This window comes from Aplysia californica, unplaced genomic scaffold (genome assembly GCF_000002075.1).
Source record: "Aplysia californica isolate F4 #8 unplaced genomic scaffold, AplCal3.0 scaffold00563, whole genome shotgun sequence".
Taxonomy (NCBI): Eukaryota; Metazoa; Mollusca; class Gastropoda; order Aplysiida; family Aplysiidae; genus Aplysia; species Aplysia californica.
In genome coordinates this window covers 328,167-336,162 of record NW_004797833.1, presented here as the reverse complement: position 1 = coordinate 336,162, position 7,996 = coordinate 328,167, and the positions used below count along the sequence as shown (strand labels likewise).

At 40.6% G+C, this 7,996-nt stretch overlaps 1 long non-coding RNA gene across 1 annotated transcript in view; it reads right to left on the bottom strand.

Annotated features, from left to right (window-relative positions):
* Positions 1-7,893, bottom strand: part of LOC106012919 — a 21,443-nt gene extending 13,550 nt beyond the window's left edge. Inside the window, exon 1 of the long non-coding RNA XR_001185194.2 lies at positions 7,487-7,893. This is a non-coding gene — a long non-coding RNA (uncharacterized LOC106012919). The remainder of the gene's footprint in view (positions 1-7,486) is intronic.
* Between the last annotated feature and the right edge of the window lie 103 nt (positions 7,894-7,996).

Below are 7,996 nucleotides of genomic sequence, written 5' to 3'. Positions count from 1 at the left end.
TCTCTCTGGGTGTGTGAGCATGTGTCTCTGTCTTTCTCTTTATCTATCTACGTATCTATCTACCTACCTCTTTCTCTCACACTCACACACACTCTCTCTCTGTCTCTCTGTCTCTATCTTTTTTATCTCCCTCTCTCTCTCTCTCTCTCTCTCTCTCTCTCTCTTTCTCTCTCTCCCGTCTCTCTCTCTGTCTCTCTGTCTCTCTGTCTCTATCTTTTTATCTATCCTTCACTCTCTCTCCTCTCTCTCTCCTCTCTCTCTCTGTCTCTCTGTCTCTATCTTTTTATATATCTTTCTCTCCCTCACTCTCACTCTCTCTCTCTCTCTCTCTCTCTCTCTCTCTCTCTCTCTCTCTCTCTCTCAAACCCAAGTTGTTGTGGGTTTTTACCAGCCCCTCTGCGGTCAGAGCCAATCATACCGGTATTTACCGTCTCTGGCCAGAGCCATTGGTCAGAGCGTTAGTTCTAAAAATATCACAAACATGTCGTCGTTCCTGCAGTTGTCAAGGCCATGACCTTTCGAACTCTAAGCAGGCACAAAGTATCCATTGCCAACAGCTACCTACTGAACCTCACAAAGCTGGATTAACCCATTGAGATTGCGCTGTTTTGGGGGCTTTTGAAAATCGATACAAAAATTCCTCCTTCTCAAACGGATTTTTCCTTTCAGGGTTCTGTATCTGATGCGTAAAAAGACACGCAACAACAGAATTGTCATAATATAGTGATATGCAAATTTGTGTTTCTAATTAAAATTTTGTTTAAAGTGGTTTCAAATGCACCACAGTTTAATTGTCTGTGGTCACTAGCTTGTCGGACATGATATCTGTCTATTGTTTCCCGAAAGAGTTAAGAATTGCTGGAGAAGTAAATCGATTGACCTGGCTAGGAGCCAAGTACTCTGAACTAACTAAGCATAACATTAATATTTTGACAGCTGTAAGAGCATTACTTGAAGTTGAAGCAAGCAAAGCGTGAATTTTTGTGGTTACAAAGATTTTACACCATGGGCGAGCGAGTCCGAGTCCTGGGTCGGATTAACTCTTTGAGACCGTAGTTTAAGTCTTTCAATAACGCTTAATAGAATAATAAATAGCATTTGTATAGCGCATACCCCCGCTAAACAGCAGGCTCTATGCGCTTTACATTATGTTATTACCCCAGCAGACCATAGAACACTCCGAAACATTCTCAGCTTCCCGAGAAGCATACAGTGCAAGCAGCTGACTAAGCGCTCAAACACTAACAAACTGACAAGATCTTTCGCTATCTATAGCCGAGTACCCATTCCCACTTGGGTGAAGTGAGGAAAATTCATGTAAAGTGCCTTTCCCAAGAACACAACGTCGGGCCCCTGGCGGGACTCGAACCCACGACCTTGCGGTTGCGAGTCCGAGAGCCTAACCAGTATGCCACCGAAGTAACGCTTGACATCGTTTTGGATGTACTTTTAAAAAAGAAGCGTAATTTCGTCATTACTACAGACCTTTCAATCGGATTATTTTGTTTTGTGGCGTCGGTGGCCTAGTGGTTAGGTTACCGGACTCGTAATCGTGAGGTTGCGGGTTCGGGGGCTCGAGCCGTAGGCCCGACGTTGTGTCCTTGGGAAAGACACTTTACACGAATTTTCTTCACTTCTTCCAAGTGGGAATGGGTACCTGGCAATAGACAGTGAAAAAACTTGTCAGTATGTTAGTGTTTAGCACCTATAAATGGCCGCTTGCACTGTATGCTTCCCAGGAAGTTGAGGTTGTTTTAGAATGTTTTCAGATCTGCTGGGGTAATAGTATAGATTGTGAAGCGCATTAGAACTTGCTGTTGTGCGGGGATTTGCGCTATACAAGTGCTATCTATTATTATTAGGATTTTGTTTTGATGGGGAGGGGGTGTTTGTCACTGCTTGTTTTGTTAGGGGCTTTTTGTTTGTCTATTTGTTTGTTGTTGTTGTTTTGCCTGATCGTTAAAAAAAAGCAGTGTACAGCACACATACTATGAAATATGTATACAAATTTTGAGTTTCTAATTTTTGGGTAGTATAGTTGGAAATGTACCACAGTATGGCCCTTGGTCTGCTGGTATTAGTTTAAATAAGAGTTTTAAGACTTCTGCAACACAATTAGGTCATTCATATAAGTGCCGAAGATCAGAGGTGTTACAAGAGGGTATCATGTTTTAGTAAGAGTTTTACGTCATTTGCAACCCAATTAGGTCATTCATATAAGTGCCGAAGATCAGATGTGTTACAAGAGGGTATCATGTTTTAGTAAGAGTTTTACGTCATTTGCAACCCAATTAGGTCATTCATATAAGTGCCGAAGACCAGAGGTGTTACAAGAGGGTATCATGTTTTAGTAAGAGTTTTACGTCATTTGCAACCCAATTAGGTCATTCATATAAGTGCCGAAGATCAGATGTGTTACAAGAGGGTATCATGTTTTAGTAAGAGTTTTACGTCATTTGCAACCCAATTAGGTCATTCATATAAGTGCCGAAGATCAGAGGTGTTACAAGAGGGTATCATGTTTTAGTAAGAGTTTTACGTCATTTGCAACCCAATTAGGTCATTCATATAGGTGCCGAAGATCAGAGGTGTAACAAGAGGGTAACATATTTTAGTAAGAGTTTTACGGCACTTGAGTACGTCATATAAGTGCCGAAGATCAAAGGTGTTACTAAAGAGTAATATACACAAAAAAGAAGGGAGAGAAAAAAGGACGATAGATGTTTGATAGGAAAGAAGGAGCAACCCACACCCGAGCACCCGCTAACCACCCACAAAGGGTAACAAATACAGAAAAAGGAGAAATAACGCCAGTATTTAATGTTTGATAGGAAAAACGGAGCAAAGCTCACCAGAACACCCGCTAACCCTCCACTCATATAATAGTATGTCCGCAACGTTCTTATATGTGTCACGACGTGGTGAAATCAGGCGCTCGTCAATTTTGGGGCATATGGGGTTATTGGTATCCTCTTAAAACCTGTGTATTTGCCTTCCTTTTTGTGGAAAAAATACTCATCTATCTTGAATAGAAGTAGAGATATGTGTCACAACGCAGTGGAATGAGGCTCTCGTCAATTTTTGGGGCATGTAGAGTTATTGGTATCATCTTAAAGCTTGTTCACTTGTGTTTATTAGAATGAAAAAAATATCCATTTATTATCTTGAATACAAGTCGAGATATTTGCGAATGAAGGAGGTGGGGGTCACTTGTTTTCAGAGGTAAAACTAGTGAGAAAATGGCCGCTGAAGATTTGTTATTTCCTTAGCTTAAGAGTCCGAGGTAACTGAAAATGTACATTTTTGTGCCTGTTATCAACGTTTTTCAGAAAAATACACACAGAAATGTGTTTTTTAATGGGCATGAAAGGTGTTGAGCCAAAACACAAAATTTTTATAAAAATTGACAAACCTGCGGAAAAATGCAAGTTTCTTCACTTTGATTATTTTGACGAGAGCCTGATTCCACCACGCTGCATCACATATTTGGAATTGAAGGAAGTTAGAGTCGCCTGGTTTCAACGGTAAAATTAGTGAGAAAACCACCACCAAAGTTTGGTTACTTCCGCAGCCTGAGAGTCCTTGGAAAATTCACGTTTTTTGTGCCTTTAATCAGCGTTTTTCAGTCAAATTCACACAGAAATGTGTTTTTAATTGCACAACAATGGTGTTAAGCCAAAAATATTCAATAAAAATTGCCAAACTGGCAGAAACATGTCACTATCTTCAACAACATTATTTTGACGTGCGCCGCCTGATGTCACAACGCTGCCTCGCATGTAGTTCAACTATTGTGTGTATGTTGCAGACTAAAGAAGGAGGCGACAGGTTTAGTTTAGTTTTAGTAAGAGTTTTACGGCACTTGCAACACAATAAGGTCATATGAGTGCCGAGGATTAGAGGTGTTACAAGAGAGTAACAAACATAAAAAAGAAGGAGGAAAGATCAGGATGACAGATGTTTGATGAGAAAGAAAGAGCAAACCACACCAGAGCACCCACCAACCACCCGCGGAGATAGGTTGAAATCAAATGAAATACCCGAGCTCTCAAAAATGAGACGAAAACTCATAGCTGTTGTTTGATTTTGTACGTGGTCAGAAAGTTGTTTTTTTTCTCTCCCCCTTCTGTTTTTAAATCTTTACTGTCGTTATTTTGTCGATGTGCTTCATATACGACCGTTTTTTTGTCGATGTGCGTCATATACGACCGTTATTTTGTCGATGTGCTTCATATACGACCGTTATTTTGTCGATGTGCTTCATATACGACCGTTATTTTGTCGATGTTCTTCATATACGACCGTTATTTTGTCGATGTGCTTCATATACGACCGTTATCTTGTCGATGTGCTTCATATACGACCGTTATTTTGTCGATGTGCTTCATATACGACCGTTATTTTGTTGATGTGCTTCATATACGACCGTTATTTTGTCGATGTGCGTCATATACGACCGTTATTTTGTCGATGTGCGTCATATACGACCGTTATTTTGTCGATGTGCTTCATATACGACCGTTATTTTGTCGATGCGCTTCATATACGACCGTTATTTTGTCGATGTGCTTCATATACGACCGTTATTTTGTCGATGTGCGTCATATACGACCGTTATTTTGTCGATGTGCTTCATATACGACCGTTATTTTGTCGATGTGCTTCATATACGACCGTTATTTTGTCGATGTGCTTCTCTTTACTCAAATCTTGATGTGCAATAAAATGACCGTTATTGTGTCGATGTTCTTCTCTTTAAATACTCAAAGTTTAATTTTCCATATTATAGCAGTTATTGTGTCAATGTGCTTCTCTGTACTCAAAGTTTAATTTTCCATATTAACATATTAATATGTTACCCTCTTGTTACACCTCTGATCTTTAGCACCTATATGAATGACCTAATTGGGTTGCAAATGACGTAAAACTCTTATTTAAACTAATAAAAAGGATTCATAATATTGTATTCACCAGCAGACCAAGGGCCATACTGTGGTACATTTCCAACTATACTTCCCAAAAATCAGAAACTAAAAATTTATTATTGTGTCGATGTGCTTCTCTCTTCTCAAAGTTTGAAGTGCCGCTGGGTTCTTGGAAGAGTCATGAACCACATAATGTCAGCGTGTCTCTTCCTTGTCTTTTGACAGACAGACAGACAGACAGACAGACAGACAGACAGACAGACAGACAGACAGACTGACAGACAGACAGACAAACGGACAGACAGACAGACAGACAGACAGACAGACAGACAGACAGACGGATAGACAGACAGACAGACAGACAGACAGACAGACAGACAGACAGACAGACAGACAGACAGACAGATAGACTAATCGGTAGATAAAGCTAGACTGATAAATTAAACGGACAGGCTTCCTTTCTAGTTATAATTATAACAGTTTTCCCTCATTGAAAGGGAGCACTTTAACTTCTCTTTGAAATTTTCAGTATTTCTCAAAAATAATGATTTTGACAGACTGCTATGCAAAGAGTAAATTTGTTTCTTTGACTCCGCTGATCATCCTTTTCTTGGTCCTCCAACTGTATTCCCCACGTTCTGCAGCCGTTTCAAAATATTACGTTCGGAAGCCTGCTTCCAAAATTATCCAGCTCGTGTCGAATTTGAGAGGGGGGGGGGGGTGTAAAAAGCCTGCAAGTAAAATAACCGGCAAATCCCATCTCAACAGTAAGCTCTATGCGTTTTACACTTATGTATTACCCCCAATTGACTTGATAGCATTCTGTAAACTTTCTCGTGGGTGGTTGACGGGTGCTCTGGTGTGGTTTGCTTCTTCATTCCTATCAAATATCGATCGTCCTTATCTCCCCTTCTTCTTTTTTATGTTTGTTACTCTCTTGTAACACCTCTAATCTTCTGGCGCTCATATGACCTTATGCAGTTGCGAGCGCCGTAAAACCTCTTCTAAAACTTTTAAAAACTTTCTCAACTTCCTGAAAAGCAAGCGGCCATTTTACAGTCTCTAAAACACATAGATACTAACTGACAAGATATTTCGCTGTCTATGGCCAGGAACCCATTCACAAGTCTATGAAGTGAGGAACATTCGTGTAAAGTGCCTTTCCAAAGACACAAGTGGGACCCGACGCTCCAACTCCCAAGCCCCTGAACCCACAACCTCACGATTACGAGTCCGGTAGCCTAACCACTAGTGACTAGACTACCGACAGTCTTATACACCCTTATCAGAGGTGGGTGCTCTGCTGATGGGGATCACTCTAGGCTATCTGAGTATTAGATATTATGTTTCTTCTGAGTATCAGATAGCCTAGGGTTCACTCCTTCCTTCCTTCCTTCCTTCCTTCATTCATTCTTCCCTTCCTCCCTTCCTTTCTCCCTTCCTTCCTTCCCCCCTTCCTTCCTTCCTTCCTTCCTTCCTCCCTTCCTTCCTTTATTCCTTCCTCCCTTCCTTCCTTTCTTCCTTCCTTCCTCCCTTCCTTCCTTTCTTCCTTCCTTCCTCCCTTCCTTCCTTTCTTCCTTCCTTCCTCCCTTCCTTCCTTCCAGCCTTCCTTCCTTCCTTCCTATTAAACAACAGTTCTGTCATCCGTATCTTTCCTTTCTCTTGTCTTCGTATAATTATCACCCTCAAGTAACATCTCTAACGCTCGGCACTTACAACGAATATGACCTACCAGTATTGCAAGTTCCATTTCACCGTATAACTCTTACTTCGTTTAATAAACCGTATAACTCTTACTTCGTTTAATAAACCGTATAACTCTTACTTCGTTTAATAAACCGTATAACTCTTACTTTAACTATACCTGCCAGCTCCTTTCATCAATCTGTGAATATCTCCATTTGTGACTGGTGACTGTAAAATCTTCAACTGGTGGCTATAATTGTTATGAAGTATTAATACACCAGCAAATCTTCCCTTAATTTTGTAAAAAAAAATAATGTAAAAAACCAGTACTCGACATTTCAAACAAGAAATATGTGACATCTCTTACCTTATTGTTATACTTTTCTCAGTGGAACCGTTTTATCAAGTACAGCGAAACTGTGCAAGACGGCCACTCATAGTCGATGAGAAAAGGGGTCATCTTAGACAGATGGATGTCTTTGACAATGTCATTTTACATGTAATAATAATATAGAAACTATAGAAACGAATTAAAACATCAGGATGGAAATAAGAAAGGTTGTTTCTACAGGTAACTGTCTTGGAAAGGTGGCCGTTAGAGCAGGCTTGACTGTGTTGAATCATTAGGCTGATCAAACTTTAGTCCAAAACTATTATGTTTAAAGTCCTTGATTCGGGTGTTTAGCGGGTGCTCTGGTGTAGTTTGCGCCTTCTTTCCTATCAAACATCTATCGTCCTGATCCGTCCTCCTCCTTCTTTTGTATGTGTTACTCTCTTGTACCATGTCTCTAATATCGGCATTTATATGACCTTATTGAGTTGCAAGCGGCATAAAACTCTTACTAAATCTTTTTTCTAAATGTTAAAGTCCTTACCTTCTCATCCAACAAGCTTCAATTTGGTTATCCAACAAAAATGCGTCGAGCAAAGCAAAAATGGTAATGAATAAATCAGCAGAAGCCAGGAGACTGCCTGTGTTTGTGAAATCCATAATCCAGTTTGAGAAAAGAGAAATGGGTCCTCACCGTTGGCTCGGGGTCTAGACGTATCAAATGGGAAATACCAAATGGTACCTGGTGGTCTACAATGTCAAAAATTCCATTTTTGCAAGTAGGCCAACAGAGATTCCCCTGTTACTATTTTTAGCCCCTCGTGGGCCGCGGGGAATTCCTGGTCACGTCATTGAAGCAAAGACGCGACGCAGAAGGGCTTCAAGCCTTGAAGATAGAGTTCGATCCCAGAGCGGGCAGGGTTTTTTTATCCAGTAGCTCAGTCTTTTTGCTGGGATGGTATAGCATTATCCTTTTCAGCTCGGAGGGGTCCTAAAAGACAGGGTTTAAAAAAGACGGCCTCGGAAATGATCTAAATTGTGTTGATGGGGGGGG